This window comes from Peromyscus eremicus, chromosome 11, assembly GCF_949786415.1.
Source record: "Peromyscus eremicus chromosome 11, PerEre_H2_v1, whole genome shotgun sequence".
NCBI lineage: Eukaryota > Metazoa > Chordata > Mammalia > Rodentia > Cricetidae > Peromyscus > Peromyscus eremicus.
The window spans coordinates 19,370,690-19,394,317 of NC_081427.1; the positions used below are offsets into that span (position 1 = coordinate 19,370,690).

Below are 23,628 nucleotides of genomic sequence, written 5' to 3' on the forward strand. Positions count from 1 at the left end.
GGAAAAGGGAGGCCATGGATTGGAAAGAGAGCAAGGAGGGGCACTGAACAGTTCTTGAGGAAGGAAAAGGAAGAGGGCAATGTAATCGTAATCACAAACATGAAAAAGGAACAATGGAAAACTTTTACTGCTTAATAGTTATTCTCAGATTGATTGTGTTCCTTTATTTGTGTGCCCACATTCAGCCAGCCATGGACCAACCATGGTTCTTCAGTACATTCTGCCCTTTCCTGAATCTTACATCCACAGAGGAGGAAGAGAAGAAATTTCCCTATCAGGCTGGATTCCTGTCCCCAGGCAGGTTCCACTGCTCCAGCACCTTGTGTACTGCCACCGCCAGCTCTCCTGAGATGGACTTCTGAGCTCCTCCTGCCTGATAACGTCTGCTTGGACCATTATCCAGGACTATTTGTCAAATTATTGCCCCAAGCTAGTTCTTCTTTCTTTACAAAGGGGAGGGGAAGGACTCATTCCTGTCTTTGTTTACATGTATCCCCACTAGGTTGGGCTGTAGAGCGGAAGAAATACCTACAGCTAATTCCAGAATCTAAGAGCTCCACAGGTTGAGAACTGTTACTTCCGACTTGCAGATTTGCTCTGCAAATGAGAGAGTCCTCCCACCCCCAACTTTGAGCTATGGCACTTCCAAAATCCAGACACATTTCAGAGCTGTAAAGATTTTCCATTAGCATCACAGTGCTTCTGAAACTTCAAACTTGCTTCATTTAAATCCCTCACTGCAACTAATTGAAGGTTATTTCACTGTTGCTGGAGAATTTCTCTCCGGCTCCCGCCACCAAGTCCCGCCAGTCCCAGAGCCCACTTATAAAATAAACACACAGACTCTTACATTATTTAAACTGCTTGGCCATTAGCTCAGGCCTGTTATTGTCTAGCTCTTACTCTTATATTTAGCCCATTTCTATTAATCTTTACTTTGCCACATGGCTTGTGGCTTACCGGTACTTTACATCTTCCTTGTCCTGATGGCGGCTGGCAGTGTCTCCCTCTCAGCCTTCCACTTCCCAGAATTCTTTTCCTTGTCCCGCCTATACTTCCTGCCTAGCCAATGGCCAATCAGTGATTTATTTACTGACCAATCAGCAACACACTTGACATACAGACCATCCCACAGCATTTCACCCATTTAAAATGTTGTTAATTGTGAATTTACATGAAAACTTACCCCTCTGTACACTTTCTGTCTGTCCACTATATTTTTGTGGAAAGAGTGGGACTAAAATATAGTTGGAGTTAGCAGTCAATCTGAGCCAGCAACCTTTTTGCCATTCCATGGAATCTGAGAACTTATAATTATACTTAAGAATCAGACTTGCTTATCTGGATAATCTCTAAATCTAATGGCAGCTATCCAGTAGAGGAACATATGAGAAGCGCAGGGAGGTCACATGGTGATGAAAATGGAAAGTTTATTAAGGAAGCCACAGTGCAAAGAAGAGCTAGAGCCACCAGAAGCTGCAAAAGAAAAGCAAGTATCAACCCTAAAGTGTGAATTTGGGCCTGATAACACCTCAGTTTTGATTTTTATGCTCAGGAATGATGAAAAGTTTACTCTACATTATTTTAAATGACCATATTTGTTGTGATTCATTAACAAAAAAAATACAGAATTTTTCCCTCTCCTCATCACTACACAGAATTTTCTACGTTTACTTATGTACTGACAACTCTTCTGATGTCTTGTGGATGAGGAGAACAAATGAATGGCAAACTCAAGATAGTAGATACAGTAGATACATTGTCTTTGTTGATACTCATTTCCATCTCACATATGAACATAATGTGTGACTTCTAAAGTACAGAGTTACTTAGAAAAACCCCATTTTGCAGATACAGAAGAGAAAGTTGAGTTTTCTATATTTTAGTAGACTAACATCTACTTGTATAAGTCTGTAATTTAACGAAAGGAAAGGGCAGGGGAAGCGAGATTAGGCTAATAACTTCCCATGGAATTATGACTTGAAAGCTGCTAAGCAAAACTTAAAATTTGCTTTTGGTTTATATTTCACAATGATGCTTATATAAATACTACCTACTGCATCTATATAACATCCATTTACATCTCTTTTGTCCATGACCATGATCCTTCAGACATTAGTGTTGAGTTCAGTTTGACTATTAACCCCTTGATAATGATAGTGTAATTCACTAAGAATATTATCCTATAAACAGTAAGAAATTTGAGTAAGATAGAAAGCACAGTGATAAAATGTTTTAAAATAGCTTTACTGGATCTATGAGCATGCTTTGTCTTGAAAAGCCAAGCAAACTCATAATTCATACTTAAAAGTTCCAAAACATAATTTCTACTTAGCTATGTTAAAAGACATTGAATTCCTGTTAGAGCAATGAGTTCTCAGCAACTTAATTTCACATGTCAGAACACGAATCTAGTGTGCATTGTGTAAAAGGATGAAAGTCTAAATCAAAATGATCATCAAATTACTGCCTTATTCAAGGTCTATTTCTTGAAATTCATATGTTTCTCGGGCCCCAGAGAAGATTAAACAGATGTTGGTGCCAGTTGTTGTCTAGCTGGAGGAAAATTGAAATCGTGACCTCTTGAGCACTGTCCACAGATCTGTTTACTTCACTGGTCTGAGGCAGTTTTTTTTGAGAGAAATCCTAACAGTGAATTTTTACTTTAAGGAGAAGCAATATATGTTAATATCTGATGTTTTTTAGCATCAATATGATGGTATACACTTAATCAGCATTTAAGGAAATTACTAATTATATTACCATTTGATGTAAAAATGCACTGTTTTTTGAATGATCTTGTAAGTCTTGCTGATGCCAAATTTAAAATAAATTGTTTTTTAAAAGATTTTATTTAGTATCAAGGACTCTATTAGCTTTAGAAAACAAATCCAGTGAAATATAATTATGGTTATAAAAAGTAACTTATTTAGAACTTTAAGTTATGCAAATATGTACCATTAATTTTCTCTCTGAAGTAGACTAATTCATTTTTTTCCAAGATCATAAGAAATGGACCGGAGAGATACCTCAGCATTTAAGAGCACTTGCTACTCTTGCTAAGAACCCCATTTCAGCTGTTAGCAGATAGATAGTGGATTAAAACCCTCTGTAACTCCAGTTGCACAGCATGAAATGCCCCATTCTGGCCTTCTTAGACACTAGACACTCATGTGGCACAATATATTTATGTAAACAAAGCACTCATATACATAAAATTAAATACATCTTTAAAAGTAGATTATCTAGAATCTGATCAATCTATGTGATATAGTTTTATTCAGAATTCTTTATAAAATCTGCACGTTACTTTTAGATATAGTCCCTATAAAATATTATAGCATACTAAGTATGTATAAGATTTCTAAAGTTTAAATGATTTAGCTATTTAAATATTCCAAAGTATATTATCTTCTCATACTTCTCTTAACTAAATTATACTTAAATAAAACAAAGAAAAACTTGCCATAATGTTTTGATATTATAGATAGCAAAATTGCAAGATAACCAAAGCATTCAAGACTTGACACTACCTATAACAGAAAAAAGAATAATTAAGCCGGGCTGTGGTGGTGCACGCCTTTAATCCCAGCACTTGAGAGGTAGAGGCAGGCGAATCTTTGTGAGTTCAAGGCCAGCCTGGTCTACAGAGTGAGATCCAGGAAAGGCGCAAAACTGCACAGAGAAACCCTGTCTCAAAAAAACCAAAAAATAAAAAATAAATAATTAAAACATTATGTTTTAATATTTTAAAACAAATCTTGCCACTAAGACCACTCATAGAAGCTACTTATAAGAATATCTAGTAGGGAATTTACTGTGGATAGATGTATATTACAATGAGAAAATTACCTCTAAGCTTCATTCATAAGCACATTGGTAGCTAATGACATTCTAAAATATTTAGTCTAGAACTAATAAAACTGCTTTATATTTGGCAGTTCTTAGAGCAGAATGTTTTATGAATGGCAACAAGGGCATGCATTTTCAAAATTTGTTTCTATTTTATTGTGAATGGAGAATGTCTGGTAATTTCAAAATCATTGTGACAAACATCGTATGTGATTAATGTTAGGCACAGTTGAAAAAATGCATTCGGCAGTCTATTATTGTGTCAGCAGTCTCTAATGAATCAACAAAATAGTCATTATATACTTATTACCAGACACATACACACTAATGGCTAAACAGTAGTAACTTCACTTCAATGAGCTGGGTGAGATAATAAAGACACCTAACTTTTTAATCATTAAACTTTTTCTCATAATTGTACCTGTAATTCAATATTTTGTGAGTTACTAAGCAATTACTTCTGAAGGCTTCTGCTATCTAGAGAAATACAGAATCTGCATTGATGTGAGCCTTTTTTTGTTGTTGTTGTTGCAAGTTCAACTAGCACCTTTTTTCAGGAAAGTACATTATTAGAAAGATGACTAACCAAAACAAAGAAAAAACAACGCGTGGTTCCTCAGATTTGTTTGGTTGGCAGAATTTCCCCAAAATCTCATCAAGCGTGGTTGTCACTGCAAAGACGATGAGACACTTATCTGATGCCAATGATAAAATTCAAACTCTCAGGAGAAAATTGTAACTCTGGAAAACCTGTCTCTGTCACTGTGAACTTGGCAGCTTCCAAACACATACTCGTCTGAGGGTATCAGCCAGAGAAGTTTAAAATGTGAATTTCCTAAAAGCATAATAAGATGTGTCAAGCTTAAGAAAATGTGTATATCAAAGTAAATAAATTTTAAAATTACTGATAAATACATGATATTTCAGTGGCATGCATGAATAAAAGAACTTCCCATGGTACAAGACACTACCCTGTGGTTTAGTATGGCACCAAAAAAAAAAAAAGAGGCAATGGTTCAGATTTCACACTACAGTTAACCTTTAAGAAAGTTCCCCTTGCCAAACATTACTGTTATATCAAAGTAGATTATACATTATACATATGTATCTGAAAAGTCTATTAAAACACTCTTCCTTTATCTAAATACTTCTGTGTAAGGACTGACTTTGTTCATATAAGCCAAGTCAAAGTCGTATCACAGCACCTGAAGTTCAATAATACACAAATCCACCTCCTTTTTTGGGGGGAAGACATATATTAAATATATCAACAAAATATGTGAAGACAATGTCACTTTTTATTGCGTGTGAGAGATTTGCCTGCATATGTGTCTGTGCACCACTTGCATGCAATGTCCTCAGAGGCCAAAAGAGTGTGCAATCTCCTGAAACCAGAATTACTGAGAGTTGTTAGCCACCACATGGGTGGTGGAACCGAAATCCAAATCCTTTGCAATATCCTCAAGCGTTCTGAACTGTTGTGCCATCTCCCTAGACAAAAATAATGACATTTTCATCATTAACAGTATAACACTTTATTATGAAGTAATTTTCATAAAATATAATTGATATTAGCATGGAACATTTATTATTGTTGTCTTAAATGAAATATTGAATGGCCCAAGTTGCTTAAAGTCAATTTCTATAATGGTAAATGTTCATAGTGTGTATCACAGAAAACATTATTAGGTCATTTGATTGCTTTTAAGACTTTACAAGAGCCTTAACAATGAAAAGATCAAACAACTACATTTTTTTTTTTATTTCTTTTGGTGACATGTGAGCATAAGCAAATATATGCCTACGCTTTAACAAGAAAGTACTAAGTATTCAAGAACTTCTTAACAGATACAAACAGAAGCACTATAAAATGTAAAAGACATTGAAAGAACAAAGGTGAAACAATTGTTAATGATAGTTTAAGAATCAATTCTCACACTTTCACTTGAAACTCACATCTTCGTTTGTTCTTATCCACTCAAAAATTTTAAATATCTGTACATTTTTTTCAAGTTGGTTTTGCTTCAAAATTTGGAAATGATTTTGTTTTCTTCAGGCATCCCTCCAAAACAATCACTAGTTTAAAACGGAGCGTTATAGTAATCGAGTCTCGCTTATGCAGCCCAGGCCCATCCACTGGAGATTTCAATGTGCCTCCTTCCAGATACAGAATCTGCCAGATGTGGAAGAGCAGAGTCCCTGAGCTCTCTTGGATGATAGAGTCCAGGACACCTCCCTCAGACATCAGAAACCATTACAACTTTCTTTGACACATAACTCTTTCCTCTGAAGTTGAGTCTTTAGATCAGAGAAGTGATATTTTAATTGGAAATTATCTAAGTCTGCCCTTACAAATATAAAGTAGAACCACAAATTCATGGAAGTCACTTAAGTTTAATAGAAAGCTACCTTACTTCACTTCTAACGAGTCTAATAATTTTACTTGACAAAGATATTTTGTCAAGAAACGGTTAGACAGCAATTAGTTTAAAATCTCTACAAGAGGGTTGACAATAGAGTTCATTGAAAAATCACTGTAACTGGGATTGGGTTATATTTAATTGAGTTGTTTGCCAAAGGGGTCCCATGGGAACCCCCAAATTACCCAGGCTGTTGTCAAGAATAGGTTACTCTCTTCAAACTAATAGCGAAGCCCCAATGCTAAAGGCAACACCTTTACAAATAATTGAGCGTGGAGAAATCAAGTTGATGCCTACATGGAACCTGAACTCCTACATTCCAGTGCCTTCGGTACAGGAAGATACTCTGCATGCTACCAAAGGAGAAATATAAATACCAAACCAGCAACAAACCCTTTGATCAACTATGGTGCCCTGTCTACAATACATACTTGGTTAATGGTGGCACAAATATTACAGGAATAACCAACCAATATCTGATTTGACTTAAGGCCCACTCCATGAGATGGTGCCCATATTCAATACTGCTTAGGTGACCAACAACCTGAGACTAGATAGCACAGGGACCTAGGGCAAAACCATAGAATAATGTTCTAAAAAATTTTTAAATGTAGTGATAAAATGACTCCTAATGATATTCTACTGTACTCATACATCAATGTACTGCTTAGCCATCATCAGAGAATCTACCTCCCACAGCAGATAGTAAAAACTACAGAGGCCCACATCTAGACATTATGTAGAGATCATATCCCTTCCATCACCGCTCAGGGAAATCCACAGAAGAGAAAGCAGAAAGAGTGTAAAAGCCAGAGAAGATTGAGGACACCAAGAAAACAAGGTCCTCTAAGTCAACATGATCTCACATGAACTCATAGAGACTGAGCTATCATGCACAGGGCTAGCAAAGCTATAACCTAAGACTGAAGTATAATTTTTGGACTCAGTCATCATCCTCCAGGCCTACTAGAGCTGAGGCTCTGTTGTGATCAACCACCAATCCCTGCAGCTCCACTAAGTAGGTGTTGAGATAGTAATGTTATGGGATATTATGGCCACATCCCTCTGAAGCTCACAATTCCACTTAGTACTGGTTGTAATTGCACAAAGATGGGTCTGTCTATTTACAAATCAATTATTTTGATTACTGCATTGATTATTATATTATTGAAGAAGTATAACTTAAGGATTGTGATTAGTAAATATTCCACGAACCATCTCTTATTAAGGGCCTAATAGTCACATAGATTTAATAATAAGTCAAATGCATAAATGATAAATGAATGCATGAAATAATACAAGCCACAGGATTTGGTACTAAATTCTACTGACTACAACTTAATCAAACAATGTTGCTGCATCTTCCATGTTCATCAGAGCAGAATGGATTTATACTTTTTAGTGTGTATCTTTGATGTGTTTTAAAACAGTTTTTGACAAATAGCTGGAGTGGTCACTTCACATAGAGAAGGTTGTCTGTATTTATGAGCTATTCTGCTTTGCATTGGAGCAGAAGGGGCAAGGTTATGCTCCCACGTGAGAGGAGCAGGGAGAGGAAGAATTCTTCAACCCTTGTGATTTCCTTTTAACAATTCCCTAAGAATATTTAATTTTTCATCTTTTGATGGAACATATGAAAGTAATTACTACAATTTTGTTGTGACAAAAGCACTTCGGTGATGTCCAGATGCCAAAGAGGATTAAAACATTTGATGATTGCAATAATCTCCACTAACTCCTTTACAAAGTGCAGATCTTTTAGGGTCACAGTCACAGGACAGAAACTGGAATTAATTACCAGAGGCGCGTGGCTTAGTTTCTTGGACTGGGTTTCCTCATTCTTCTACAAGGGATATTACTAGGGTGTTGCAGTAAATGTCAGAGGCTGAGAAAATAGCAGTGGTATAACCCTACAGAAACCTTCTTCCTATTCATAGCCCAAGTTTCTTGTCCTGATAAGCACTGTGACAGGAAGTACATTTGTGGCTCCTGTGCAATTGCACAGACTAATCATCATGCCAGTCAAGTCCCTGTGAGTTCCAGAGCATCATAAAAAAAAAAAAACCCTCTGGAAGATGAAATTGGCTGTGCAAATGTGACTTTAATACACTATCATAGGCAGACCAGTTGTCCTACTGAAGGAACAGAAGGTCACTGGGGATTGACTTCAGCAAGTGTTATCTGTAAATGGCTTATGGGATAAGAAACAAGGAAGTATCTTCCTGAGAAGGAAGTTATTGCTAAGTCATGAGGCCAACTCTTGTGCTGTGGGGCTCTGAAACGAAGGTTTCGAAGGAGAAACCTCTGAGAATGCAATTTTCTTTGGATTCTCCCGAAGGCCAGATTCTGCTGCAGCTTTGAATTTCTGGACACTTTTATGTATGTAGCTTTGGTCCAGCTAATTTTTAGCACATGAATAAAATATTGCAAATCTCAACTTTTGTGGATTATCAAAATCAATCTTAGAAATGATTTGCCATTACTTAGGGGTAGTATAAAGTTTAATTTTATGCTATTTAATATGTTTAATAACTCAGGAGAAGAAGTGAGAGGCACAGTTGAAAAAAGATATTAAAAATTTACAACAGAAGAAATTTATAGGTTTTCAGTAGAGTCATTTCATGCCTTAATGTGGCAGTGAGTACCTTCCTTGTATATTTATTCTAAGGGATGGGAATTCATCTTTCAAAAAATTTAAATGATCATGTAATGGCTACTATTTATCTCTATTATAAAACTTTTTATCTATAAAGAGACAGTCATGTAATCTCAGTGTAAGTTATATTAGAATTATTTATAACAAAGTAAATATCATGACCCATTAAAACAAATGAAAAAATAAAACATTTCTGAAATTGCCTTCTCCCTCCTATACTTATTCCTCTATATCCTTCCCTAACATCTCTGCTCTCATTTTCAATGGTCATTATTTCACATATACTGCTTCCCCTAAATAGTACATTGTTGTTATTATGGTTAATTATGTTTAAATCTATACATGGATTTATTTATGAGTTCTCAAATACCTAAATATTCACTCTCATTTACATCTCTCTTTTGTTGGTAAAGATCATTCTTTGCTTGGGATCAAAGCTAGGACACACAACCTTTCCCACCCTAAGCAAAAGCACAGAGGCTGTGAAACATCCATGGGAAATTCTTATTTTGTGATGGTCCTGAAGACTCTGTGTTAAAAGAAAAGAATAGAGACAGCAGGACATGCATCTCATTGAGTCACTTGACAAAAGTAAATCTTTGTATAGGAGGAATAAACTGACTTGTTGGAGTGATTTCTTTCATTCATTCAAGGAACTGTACTGGCACAGCATCTCTCATCTAAAAATGTACATTCAAAGGACTTCAGGAATTTGTATCATTAGCATGAACATTTCTGTATAGAATCCATCAATATTGATGTTGGCACGACAATCCATTCCTTTTTCTGCACAGTGTAATTCTCTCTTACTTCACTAAAAACAACCTTGTGTTGTCAGTTGGTTCTCATCTTGGAGTGGTACTGCTAAGTTGCAGCTTATGAAAATACTCTATGCAATGGCAATCATTCATGACAATTCATTTTCATATCTAATATGTATAAGAGTCTCGCTTGCTCCAATCCCTTGCCAACAATGTGAATGTTAGATGTTTTAATACAATGGAGATCAAATAGGACTTGCTATGATTTTTCATTTCTTTAGTACAAATTAGTTTGAGTAAGTTTGAAGATATTACACACACACATATATACATATATAATATACATATGTGGAATATACAATGGAATAATATACAACTGTAAAGAGCTTATACATGTAACTTGATCATTATTCTCTTGTGTTATATTTTCCTTATTGATGTATAAGATTCTTCATGTATTCTAAATGTTAATTATCTCTTACTTCATTCAGAAAACATGTTTTTCCAATTCCTGTTTTTGTTTTCCTTTTAATTATATTATTTAATATATTATAGGTGAGTATATTAATATTTAATACTTTTCTACCTTGTTTTTTAAAAAAGGGGGGGATACCCAATGATTTAAAATTCATTAAAGCCATTATTTTCTCATTTCCCAGAGAAAGTATAATGAATCAGCATTGACTAGGACATTATAATATTTTACACTTATTGTTTTTCTCTTTTAGAGAGAGAAAATTAAAAATATGCCACAGAACAAAAAATAGATAAAAAAATAAAAATTCTACTCTATCAAGGTATAAAAATAGGAACCACATATTTCTTTCTGATGATTTCAATGATTAACATCCATATCATGTTTTCCAGTATGAAACTTGGTATTGGATACGAGGCAATATGTTATTCTTTATCCATATGAATTATTGTTTCCATATTTTATTGTTACATAATATACTAGATTACAATTAGTATTAATTAACTAACATAGCATGTAACACAATAAACTTTAATTATCAGAATTTTTTTTTTTCTAGACAGGGTTGCTGTGGGATGGTCTGTATGGCAAATGTGTTGCTGATTAGTCAATAAATAAAACACTGATTGGCCATTGGCTAGGCAAGAAGTATAGGCGGGACAAGGAGGAGAATAAAGCTGAGAAGTGGAAGGCTAAGTCAGAGAGACACTGCCAGCCGCCATGATGACAAACAGCATGTGAAGATGCTGGTAAGCTATGAGCCACGTGGCAAGGTATAGATTAATGGAAATGGATTAATTTAAGCTGTAAGAAAAATTAGCAAGAACTCTGCCACAGCCATACAGTTTGTAACCAATATAAGTCTCTGTGTTTACTTGGTCGGGTCTGAGCGGCTGTGGGACTGGCAAGTGATAGAGATTTGTCCTGACTGTGGGCCAGGCAGGAAAACTCAAGCTACACAGGGTTTCTTTGTGTAGCTTTGTGCCTTTTCTGGAACTCACTCTGTAGCCCAAGCTGGCCTCAGACTCATGGAGAACCACCTGACTCTGCCTCCAGAGTACTGGAATTAAAGGCATGCGCCACCACCACCTGGCTCAGAAATTTTTTTCTTGGGACATTTTTTTCTGTTCATTTTCTGAAATTATTTTACACTTTTATTACTCAAAATACTTAATTCTATCTAGTAGGCCAAGCTGGTTCATCTCATTATTAGTTAAAATTCATTGAGATTCAGTAGTTCTTATTCTTCCCCCACAAATAGCTTTTAGGAAAAAGCTGTCAAATTCTACAAAAAAAGAAAATGTTGATTATCTGATTTGATTCCTTGTATTCTTCTTTTCTTTTTTTAACTACATCAAGGGTTTAATTGTATTTAACCATTTTTTTTTTCAAATTCCTAACACATATACTCATTAGAATCTAACACTATGCCCTAGAAAGGACAGCAAAAGCTTCCAAACTCTCAAAAAGATTTTTTTTAAAAAAATCAATTAAGGCAGGTGGTGGTGGCGCACACCTTTAATCTCAGCACTCGGGAGGCAGAGGCAGGCGGATCTCTGAGTTCGAGGCCAGCCTGGTCTCCAAAGCAAGTTCCAGGAAAGGCGCAAAACTACACAGAGAAACCCTGTCTTGAAAAACCAAAAAAAAAAAAAAAAAAAAAAAAAAAAATCTATTATTCATCCATTAATTCACTTATGTTCATCCAAGATGACCTGGTAAATTCTTTGTGTCAGGATTGCCCCAAGATTTACATAGTCCTCTGAACTCATAGTCAAGTGATACTACAGTGGTAGACAGACTGAATCCTAAGGACTATCTATCCAGGTTGCTCAAATACTTCTTGAATAAATAGAACCTTTCCAATCAAATTTAAAGAAGAATTCAAAGAATATTGAAAATACTCCATGTGCTCTTTTTTACACAATATTTTCTTATTCTTTTTTGATGTATAAAAGTGTGATTTATTTTCAGTTTTTGTTTCTTCATATAGACTACAAAAATTAATTGTTTCTTAGTAATACACAATTTCCAAAAAGTAATTTTGGTTTTTTTTTCTTCCTTAAATTTAAACAAAAGTGACTGAAAATTTAGACAAGTTCCTTGAGTTTGAAAAGTTAAGTGATTTGATCATTATCCCATACTTGTTACAGTTCTACTTGGCTCCAGATGGAGTCTTCAGACACCTAGGCAAATGCTCTTTCATCTACAAAATACCCGAATGGAAAGATCAGATCATCGCAAATTCCAGAGCTTCCTGCTTTCTTCAGGCTGTGCAGTGCTCTTTATATTACCCAATGTTCTCATTGCAACTAAAAGAGAAACAAGAGAATTCAAAATAGAAACTTGGCATCAGCACAGTAGCAAAGAGGAACGTTAGAAGAATGCTGATTTACAGGAAAAATCTGTATGGGATTGATTGGGATACAGTAAAGTCATACATATTTTGATTATTTTAAAGATTTTATTTTTAAATTAATTAGACCCATGGAGCAGTGTAAAAAATGAGCAGCATTTTGTACATGACTTCTGCTTCCCTTAATCATGACATCCTAAAACCCACAGCACATTTGTTGAAACTATGAATCTCACTTTGGCACAATAGGAGTAAGTGAACTACCGATGTGATTCATATTTCATCAGGAATTTAAACTGATTTCTTTCTATTAATATCCAAAACACAAAAGGTCGAATCCACTGAAGCAGCAGTTCCAAGGAGAGAGGGCTTGAGGACTGACTGAACTAATAACGACCCAGAGTCTTTTGAGGACCTTATCATGGACACCCCTTGTATTAAATATCTAATGAGAGCATGAGTTGCAGGGGGCCATGGGTACACTTTATAGAAAGGCAGAATTCTGACCTGCAGATAGAGGGGAAGCAAAGGCACAACCCCAGTTGCAATTGGTTTCCGAAGGTCAGGGCTTTGTCAATTATTGCCAGCATTTCCCTACCACAAAGTTCAGCTCACAATCAACCAGAGAAAGGTAACCATGAAAGATTCCTCTCTGTATCCCTCTCCCAACTTCCCATACCATCTGAAACAACCTCCTCATCCTTCTTTAACTTAGCATTCCCAACTCACTTTATTTTTAGGTATACTAATATAATAATACAATATAATAATATAATTAGATATAATGATGGCATTTTTCCAACAGCAGGTGTTTTAGGGCTCCCTTGGCAGTCCTTCTTTACCTGTCTCTCGATCACTTTATACTTCTCATCTGCCTTTGTCTTCTCCATTCTATTTTCCTCTTTCATGCTCTATGTACCAATCTATCCATCCCTTATCCGCTTATCCTAGTTCATCATATATTTTTAATTTCTCTTGGTCTATTTTCTGATTTTTATAGGCTTTACAGAGAGAGAGAGAGAGAGAGAGAGAGAGAGAGAGAGAGAGAGAGAGAGAGAGAGAGAAGAGAAAGGAGAGGGGGCAGGGGGAGATGGGGGCTAGGATTCAAGAATATGAGAAAGAACAGGTACTTTTTGTCTTACTGAGACGGGATCTTCTTGCTTGATATTATACTTTTCTGATCTATCCATTTTTGTGCAAAGTTCACAATTTTATTTTTCTATAGAGGTGAATAAATTTTATTATGTATACGCACTACATTTATATTGTTCATTCATCTGATGATGGGCATAGAGGCAGGCTTTGTTTTCTTGCCATTATGAACAGAGGAAAAGTAAACAAGGATGTGAAAGTATGTCTCTGGTAGGTTGTGGAGACCTTTAAACATATGCCTGGGGGTTATAGCTCAGTCATATCGTAGTTCTGTTCTTAATGCCTTGAAAGATTTCCACATAGATTTCCATAATGGCTGAACTAGTTTGCATTCCCACCAACAGAGAATAAGTGTTCTTTTCCCCCACACTCTCATTAACATCTGCTGTATGATTTCTTCAGCATAGTTATTCTGACTGAGATCAGATAGTCTCTCAAAGTACTTTTGATTGACATTTCCATGATGTGTGGTGATGTTGAACACTTTTTACAACATGAATTTGTTTTTGTGTTTTGCCGTTTTAGAACTGTCTGCTTAATTACTACCCCATTTGATGACTGGCATTTTTGTTTGTTGTGAAATGCTTAATTTTTTTCTTCGTTGTAAATTATGCATATCAATCCCATCTGAAATGTTACTTCTGAAGATTTTCTCAAATGTTGTTGCTTTCTTCTTTTTCTGTACATTGTTCCTTTTTTCAGAAGAAAATAATGTATGTAGTCCCATTTGCTGAACCTTGGGACTCATGCCTGTGCTACTGAAGTTCTATTCGGAGAGCGCTCATCTAAACCTATTATCTTGAAGTTCACTCCCCATGCTTTCCTCTCAGTTGTCAGTTTGATGACACTTACAACATCCTGGCACAATGGCTTCTTTTATGCCTATAGAAAATTACCTTGATTAGGTTGACTGCGGAGGAAAGATCCACTCATTATGCAGCATTCTATAGTTTGATGTTCTGGACACTGTAAAAAGGAGAAAAGGAGTTAATCACAAACACTTATCATTTTCTATTCCATGATTACAAGTGCATGAGAAAAACTGGCCTAATTTTTTTTCCAGGATTTTCCTGCTATGATGGAGTGGGCTCTTGAACTGTGAGTCAAAACAAACTCTTTCTTTTCACATTGCTTTCATTGGATATTTTATCACACAAACTGAAAAAAAAAATCAACTGGCTTATGTCTCCATCACATGCAAGCAATAGTGATTGACTTAAATCAATCCTGCTCCTTCTCATTTGGGTGATTTTAGTTTATTTTAAAGTAAACTTTAATATTAAAGTATGATGGTATAATAAAACAAGAAAATGACATGTGATAATAGAAATATAACAAACAGTGGTTGTATTTTCAATTTACTATAAAATAATTTGAAATAAGACATTTGGAAAGTTCATCAGAAATGTTACCTGAATTTACACAAGTTTTAATCATAAATGTAGGCTCCAAATCCTAACAAAGTGGCAAGTGATGCCTAAATCTCTTCTATGTCCTAATATAGTGCATTCTAGACAGTCTAATACAGTTATCTAGAAAAGGAACTTTATCCATTTTTAACAAACATGGAGAATGCTAGCATTGACTTTACCACTATGTTATGGGAAATAAATTAGATCTAAACTATGATTCAATAGTACAGATTAAGTTGATAAATAAAGAAACATAAAAAAATCATTGTGAAAATTTATCATATATCACTTTATGTGTTATTGTCAATACCAAGAGTTACATAACGCTAGATATTGCAGTGTACAGTCTTAAATTTCTACACTCTTTATATTATATTTTCTCAAAAAATTGTGTAAGCTAGCTCTGTCCTTTTCCATAAAGCTGAAATGATCATCTGAGATCCTGGTAAGTGCTGATGCTCACATTATCTCTACTTTGGGGCCTAACACTTTGCTAACACGCATTGGTCAGTCAATTTTTATTTGATTCTATTATGAAGTTTTCCATCGTTAATGACAATTTGCCACAATATATATCTTCAATTATTTCATGTTAAGTCTTGGTAGTATATGTATTTGTTGAATGTGTATTTTTAAAATTCAGATATGATTCAGCATATCATCAAAGACACATAAGGTTCTGTTGAATTTCATTGATTTACACAAATTTCAAATATTAATTTATTCCTAGTTATTAAACTGAAGTTGAAAATTAGGAATGAAAAAGAGTAATTGTAATCTTAGATATTCATATCCAGAATGTTTGAAAGAAAAAATATTATCCAGTTCCTAAATATTTTAAGGAAAGTAGAATATGACTGTGATAGTGTAAATATCAATACACTTGGAATACAAAGAATTTTAAAGTTTTCATAACCCAATATTATTTTTAATGATAGGAAAATAGGTTTTGTAAAGTACAGACTTCATTTGTGATAACACATTTCTCAGTGTCCCATTGCCTGTCAAAAACCTTTAAATACTTACACAACTAAAAGGCTTTTTCTTGTTACTCTCATTTTAAAATATCCTATATTTTGTATGATTGTGTGTCTATGTATTGATATATGCACATGAACACAGGTGTTATTAGATGCCAGAAGAGACCAAAGACTTCCCTGGAGCTAGAACTACAGAAGGTTTGTAAGCTATTTAACATGAGTAGTTAGAGCTACAATTTGGTCTTCTATAAGAGCATCAAATGTTCTCAACTACGGAGCCACTTTTTCAGTCCCTAACTTGTTTTTTGATATTGAAGGTTTTGTTCAAGCTGATTGGCAAAAAGATGATGCTGCACAAATATGAAAATACTTACAGTGGTAATTAATATATTTAGTATGACTATTCATTTGTAATATGAGAATATTGTGGTACAGAATATTTCCTATCTTGGGAACGTATTGCATGTGTGCACATTAATAAGTTGAAATATAAAATAATCTTGATTTTGGTATATTTTCATAGTGCACAGTATTGGGTTTCAAAAAGAGAAGTTCATGGACCATACTCATCTCCCCTTTTCTCCACTAGTTCCCATTCTTCTAACCTTCCTTCCCCATGAACCTTCTGATTTTACATCATGTATGCATAAATATGGCTTTAGTAGCTATAAACATGTAGTATCTACAGATGTTTTATTTAATGAAATCCCAGTTGTCAATTATTTATGTTATTTATTGAGGTATTTGGGTCCTTTTCATGAAGCATTTCCCTGTCTCTAAATAATCAAATACTTCATGTATTTGATCTTAAGAATTTCACAATTTCTGGTTTTCTAGGGGTCCACGATGAATTTTGATTTGACATGTCTAAAGAGTGAAAAATGATAACAGTGTGGGAGTTTGCATGAGAATGTCTTCCACAAGCTCATATATTTGAAGAACTAGTGACCCCGTTCTTAAAAATGTTTGTAAAGGTTCAGAAGGTGTGGTCTTTAACAGAGTGTGTCATGGGGTGGGTGTTGAGGACTCAAAAGCCCCTGACTTTGCTAATTAGCTCGCTTTGCCTCCTACTTACAAATAAGGATGTAAGCATTCAGTTACTGCTCTAGCACCAGGCTTGACTGTCTACTACCTGACATGATAGTCAAGGGCCTTCCCTCTAGAACCGTAAATTCCCAGGTGACTCATTCTTTGAAAAGTTGCTTTGGTCATGGTGTCTCTTCACAACAATAAAAAAGTAGCTAAGACAGTTAGTTCCATTGAGCTACATGTTGATACATAACCTACATGATTCAGCTCTCCTAGCAGCAGTTGGTAAATATTTGTCCCCTCAATGGAAACTTTCGTCATTTTTATGAAAATTACTTATATGCAGTTGTTTGTATCTATTTATTGAAATTGTTTCTGTTATGTTGGTCTATGTGTGCTTTTAAATATTTCAATTTATTCTTTGAAAATTTTATACATTTATACAAGGTGTTATGATCATATCCATCTACTACTACCTCACACCAAATCTCTCCAGTGGTCCACATCCCATCTCTCTCTCAACTCCATGTATTTTTAATGTTGTTGTTGTTATTTATAACTACATGAGTTCAATTAGTACTAACCATATGTGCATGGATGTGGGGGCATCTATTGAGGCATTGGCAACCAAACAGCTGGCAAATCCCCTAAAGAAGCTTTATGCTAGCACCGTGACTTTCTGTGACTATGGATCTATAGAATAACTTGAAATCAAGTAGCATGAGTTTAAGCAGAATTCTTTTGTCTGGGGATTGTTTTCCTAGCCAAGAACTTTTCATTATATAGAAAGGACACTGATCATTTTTTTGTTGTTGTTGACTTTGTATCCTCATAATTTGTGGGTGCAGAGGTAATTTGACTTTTTTCTGTTTGTATTCCTTCTGTTTGTTTTTGGTATATTTGTATAACTGTGATTTCAGTGTTGTCTTGACTAAGAAAGGAGAAAGTAGCATGGTTTCTTTTCCACTCTTCAGCAGAAATGCTATGACCTCTCCCTCATTTACAATAATGTCTCGGGTCTGGGGAGATGGACCGGTCAGTAAAGTGCCTGCTAAGCAAGCACAAAGGATTGAGCAAAGATGTCCACTGCCCATGTAAAAAGCACGCCATATTTGCATATGCCTATAACCAATGAATGGGGAGAAGACAGAGGCAGGAAATTCCCCGAATCTCATTGGCCAACCAATCTAACCTAAAGGATGAGCTTGAGGTTCTTGTTTTAAACAATAGAAGTGAAGAGTTTTAAATGTTTTATATAAAGAATATTCATTAAGATAAGCTGGTGGCATAAACATTTTTTAAAATAAATTTGTTTATTTTACATTTTGGCTAATGTTTTCCCTTCCTCCCCTGCTCCCAGTCCTTTGCCCCCATTCTCTCTGTTCCTACCCCTTCCCAATTCACTCTTCCTCCATTTCTGTTTGGAAAAGTGCAGGTATCCCATGAATATAAACAAAACTTGGCATATCAAGTTTCAGTAAGACTAAGGATCGCCCCATGTATTAATATTGGGCTAGGCAACTTAGTATTGTAGTAAGGTTCCAAAAGCCAGTAAAAGAGTTGGAGACAACCCCTGCCCTCACTGTTAAGAGTCTCATAAAATGATCATGCTACATATCTGTAACATATATGCAGAGTGCCTAGGTCAGTCCCATACAGGCTCCATGGTTGTTGGTTGAATCTCTGTGAGCACCTGAGTCCAGATTAGTCAATTAAATGAGTATTCTTATGGTGTCCTTGACCTCTCTGGCTCCTACACTCCTTTTACCTCCTCTTCTGCAGGATTCCCTGAGCTCTGCCTAATGTTTGGCTGTGGGTCTGCATCTGTTTCCATCAGTTGCTGCATGATGCCACTCTAATGACAATTGAGCTAGGCACCAATCTGATCACAGGAGATGGCCAAACAGTTCAGGCTATGTGTCTGCCATTGTTAGGAATCTAAGCTAGGGTCTTTCTCGTAGGTTCCTGAGAGGTTCCCTTGTGCTAGGTTTAACCTGATCCCAAAATGCCACCTGCTCTGTCTAGTAGTCTCTTTCAGTACTCTCACTCTGCACCCCCAAACCATAACCTGATCATTCATTTTCACATTCCCACCCACCCTCACTCAGTCCATTCAATATCACTTCTATTTCCCATTTCCAGGGAGATCTGCATGTCCATGCCACCCCCTCACCCCATGAACCCTCTTTGTTACCTAATCTCTTTGGGTCTGTTGATTGTGGCATAGTTATCCTTTACTCTATAGCTAATATCCACTTATGAGTGAGTACATACCATGTTCGTATTTCTCAGTCTGGGTTATTGCAGTAGCTCATGCTAGAGAGGATGTGGAGCAAAGGAACACTCCTTCATTACTGGTAGGAATGCAAACTTGTACAGCCACTTTGGAAGTCAGTGTGGTGGTTTCTCAGAAAACTAGGAATCAACCTACCATAAGATCTAGCTATACTGATCTTGGGAACATACCCAAAGGATGCTCAATGATACCATAAGGATACTTGCTCAAATAGATTCATAGCAGCTTTACTTGGAAACAACTTAGATGTCCCTCAACCAAGCAATGGATAAAGAAAATGTGGTACATTTATACAATAGAGTATTACTTAAATGTTAAAAACAAGGACACCTGGAAATTTTCAGGCAAATGGATGTAACTAGGAAATATCATCATGAGTGAGGTAAGCCAGACCAAGAATGACAAGCATAAACATTTTTAAATGCTGAGGTATGCTCCTTCTACTCCTGGTTTCTTAAGGATGTTTTAATTTTATATGCTAAATCTCCTCTACATCTCTGGAACAATGTCTATTTGATCATATTGACATTTAGTGAAATTTAGTTTTCTTGTATTTTATTGAAAAGGTTTGCATGCAGATTCATTAAGAAATTAATTACATTATTTAGGGCAGGGGAGCATTATTTGGCTGCCTTTCAAAATTCCACCTTGCAAATTCCTTTCCTTCCAATTTTATAGAGTAATTTAAGGATTGTGGCTGCTCTTATTTAAAGGTCTAATAGAATTTGGAATAGAATACAATGGTGCTTAGCTTTTTTTAGTTAGTAGGTACTTTAATACCACTATTCTCATATGGTCTGTCAGAGATATGCTTAAGTTTATATTTTCTTTGTTTAATTTCAGCTGCTCATATGTGTCTAGAATTTTGTGAATTTTTTCTAAATTTTCTAATTTATTGGAATATACTTTCTATTATTGTTTTTATGTTATAATTATATAATTTCTCCATCTTAGTTAGGGTTTCTATTGATGTGAAGAGACATCATTACCATGGGAACTCTTACAAAGAGAAAACATTTAATTGAGATGGCTCACAGTTTCAGAGGTTTAGTCCATTTTCATCATGGTATGACATGGTGGTGTGCAGGCAGACACAGTGCTGGAGAAGGAGCCATGTGTCCTACATCTTGACTTGCAGGCAACAGGAACTGGTCTGTTTCATTAGGTGTGGCTTGAGCATATATGAGACCTCAAAGACAGCCTCTGCCGTGATACACTTCCTCCAACAAGACTACACCTACTCAAACATGGCCACACCTCCCAATAGTGCCACTCCCTCTGGGAGCCACTTTTTTTTCAAATCACCACATCCCCTGTCCCTTTCCTTCCTTCAAACCCTTCTATATACCCCTTATTTCTCTTTTTCAAACTAATGAACTCTTTTTTTTTCATTAAATGTTGTTACATGCATATTTGTAGAAGTACATGAATATATATCCTAAATACATAAATACAGCCTGCTTAATTTGTATAATGTTACTTATATATATGTTTTCAGGGTTTACTACTCAGTATTGCATAATCTTTTGGTATGTTCTTCCCTGTGGAAGATTACTTCTCTTGTTCTCAGAATTCTAGTAGCTTGTAGTTCATTGTGTAAATTTGAAAACTCTTATATTTCCCTCTGTTTAGATATTATGTTCCTTTAATATTTAGTTCCAATACCTCTGATGTAACCTTGTTGATTTGCTTTTGTCTATATGTCTTGTCTGTACTATTATTATGTTTAATTCAATCAATGTGCTTGCATTCAGTCGTGTCTGTAAAACCAAGTACGCTAATATTCACTGGATAAATGTCTAGTATTGTTACAGCCTCTGATGAAAAATTCCGTTAACATGAGTTATCTTCTTTGTCACTTCTAATTGTCATTTGAAATCGATAACTTTAGAATTGGTGTGGCCAGGCCTGCTTTTCTTTTAATGTCATTTGTTTAGAATGTCTTTACTACCATTGCCAGTGTGTTCTGGTTTTTTTGTAAGCAAAAAATGCATGGGATCTATCTTTAAATCCAATCTACCAGTGATGACATTATAATTTAGAATTATTACTGAATGGTATACATCAATTTCTTCATTCTTTATTTATGTTATAATTGGTACATTCCAATACTTCTTTACATTCTGCTCTAGTACGATTTAGCCTCCCCTGTGGTCTCATTGAATGTTTTGATCTTTGTCAATATGTAGGGATCCTCGAGTATCTGCTGAAGTCTTACCTTAGTGGTTATGAATTCTTTCCGTTTGTGTTTCTCATGTTAAATTTTCCTTTCTCTTTCAATTATGAAGGATATCTCATCTGAAAGTAGCAATCTGTATTTGTGATTATTGTACTTGAGAGCTAAAATGCTTTTTTTCCAAGCCTTTCTCTTCTTTTAGTTTCTGTTGACATATCTACTCTTATTCTGATGGGTTTATGGTAGATGTGGACGAGTGATTCTAGCTTGTGCTTTTTAGTGTTACTTCTTATCTCTGCATACATAATGTATTAGCTATAATATGGCTTGGAAGGGTTCTATTTTTAGATTTATTTTTATTTTTATGTGTATGAGTATTTTGCCTGTATGCCTGTATGAATGTATGTGCATCACACATGGTCCTAGTGCCCACAGAGACCAGTTGGGGGTGTCAGGTACCTTGGAACTAGAATTATGGATGGTTATGAGCCACCATGTGGATGCTGGGAACTAAACCTGGAAGCTTTGGAAAAGCAGTAAGTGCTCTTAACCACTAAGCCGTTTCTCCAGCCTCAATGAATCCCTTTCTTTCATTCATTTCTTCTTTCTGAGACAGGGTTTCTCTGTGTAACCTTGGCTGTCCTGGACCTCACTCTGTAGACTAGGCTGGCTTTGAACTGATAGAGCTCTACCTGCCTCTGCCTCCCTCATGTGTTGGGATTAAAGGTATGTGCCTCCACCACTTGGCTGTGTGTGTGTGTGTGTGTGTGTGTGTGTGTGTGTGTGTGTGTGTGTGTTTGTGTGTTTGATATTCTAAATAGCTTCTGTGGGGCTGGAATTAGGGGTCAGTAATAGAGAGTGCTTGCTACATTTCAGGAGGGCTGGAGTTCAGTTCCCAGGACTCATGTCGGAAGGTTCACAACTGCCTGTAAGTATAGGTATAAGAAATCCAATAATTTTTTGTGGCCTCTGAGACCACCTCCACATACATGACATACACACACATACACACAAATAGACATTAAAATAATCCTTTAAGTGTCTCTTGTAGCTAGATGTCTATCTCTTTCCCTGAATTTGGTTAGGAATATGTGCTCTATGCCCTCAGCTTGAACTTCTATTCCATCTGCACTCTGACTCATACATTCAGTGATTAATGACGTCACATACACCTCACCTTCTCTGCTCATTTTTATTATTCCATCTTTATTATTTTCTGTCTGAATGCTTTTTTTCTATTTGATTGAGCTCTTCACTTCCAAACTTTTAATAAGATTTTTTTTCCTCAGAATTTCTGAATCTCATTGAATTCCTCTTTCATACTCTGACTTCTTAATGTCACTTAACCCTTTCATTGCATTCCCTTTTAACTAATTCTGGACTTCTTTATGTTCAGGGCCATGGACTGCATCTTCCTTCCTTTTCCTGGTTTACCATGTTAGTCTGTGATCACGTCCCCATCTGAGGGTCATTTTGGTGTTTTGTTTTGTTAACTGGTTATTCCTCTATCACCTTGTGATTTACATTGTTAATTGTTTCAAAATGTGTTCTGAGAATTGACTAACCACAAAATATTTCATGGTATTTTGCCATACTATCTGACCATAAACCAATAACATGTACCTTTCCCATGAGCATAAAAAATAACTGCAAATTTACATTTTTGAATTACTTGCCCACCTTCTATAGAGAGGCTACTCTGCCTTTATTCTTTGCTGTTTTACTCTCCTAGTATGGGAGGCTGAAGTTTGATCCAGCCATAAATAAATTTTTAACTTGCAACATCTCAGAGTTAGGTCTTGTTTTTCGACACTATAACAATTCATGCCCTTTTTACTTTGCTGTAACTGTCATTTTCTGAATTTTATGATTGGGGATGTGCTTGTTTCATCAGGCAATGAAGACAACAAAGACCAAAACCAAACCAAAACAAACCCTTGTGCTGTGTCTCAGGCACCGTCCAACTTTTTTGTTGTTTTTGTTTATTTGTTTGTTTCTTTTGAGATAGTGCATCACTGGTCCAAACTCACAAAGCTGGCTAAGCTTTCTGGACAATGAATTCCGGG

The 23,628-nt window shown here is 35.7% G+C and overlaps 1 long non-coding RNA gene across 2 annotated transcripts in view; it reads right to left on the reverse strand.

Annotated features, from left to right (window-relative positions):
* The window catches only part of LOC131922051 (uncharacterized), a 57,511-nt gene that overhangs the window by 7,441 nt on the left and 26,442 nt on the right, over positions 1 to 23,628 (reverse strand). The window contains exons 2-3 of one of the 2 annotated variants that reach the window (XR_009382170.1): positions 14,566 to 14,635; positions 12,379 to 12,473 (exon numbers count right to left, since the gene is read on the reverse strand). This is a non-coding gene — a long non-coding RNA (uncharacterized LOC131922051). The remainder of the gene's footprint in view (positions 1 to 12,378; positions 12,474 to 14,565; positions 14,636 to 23,628) is intronic. The other variant, XR_009382168.1, reaches the window with a different exon arrangement.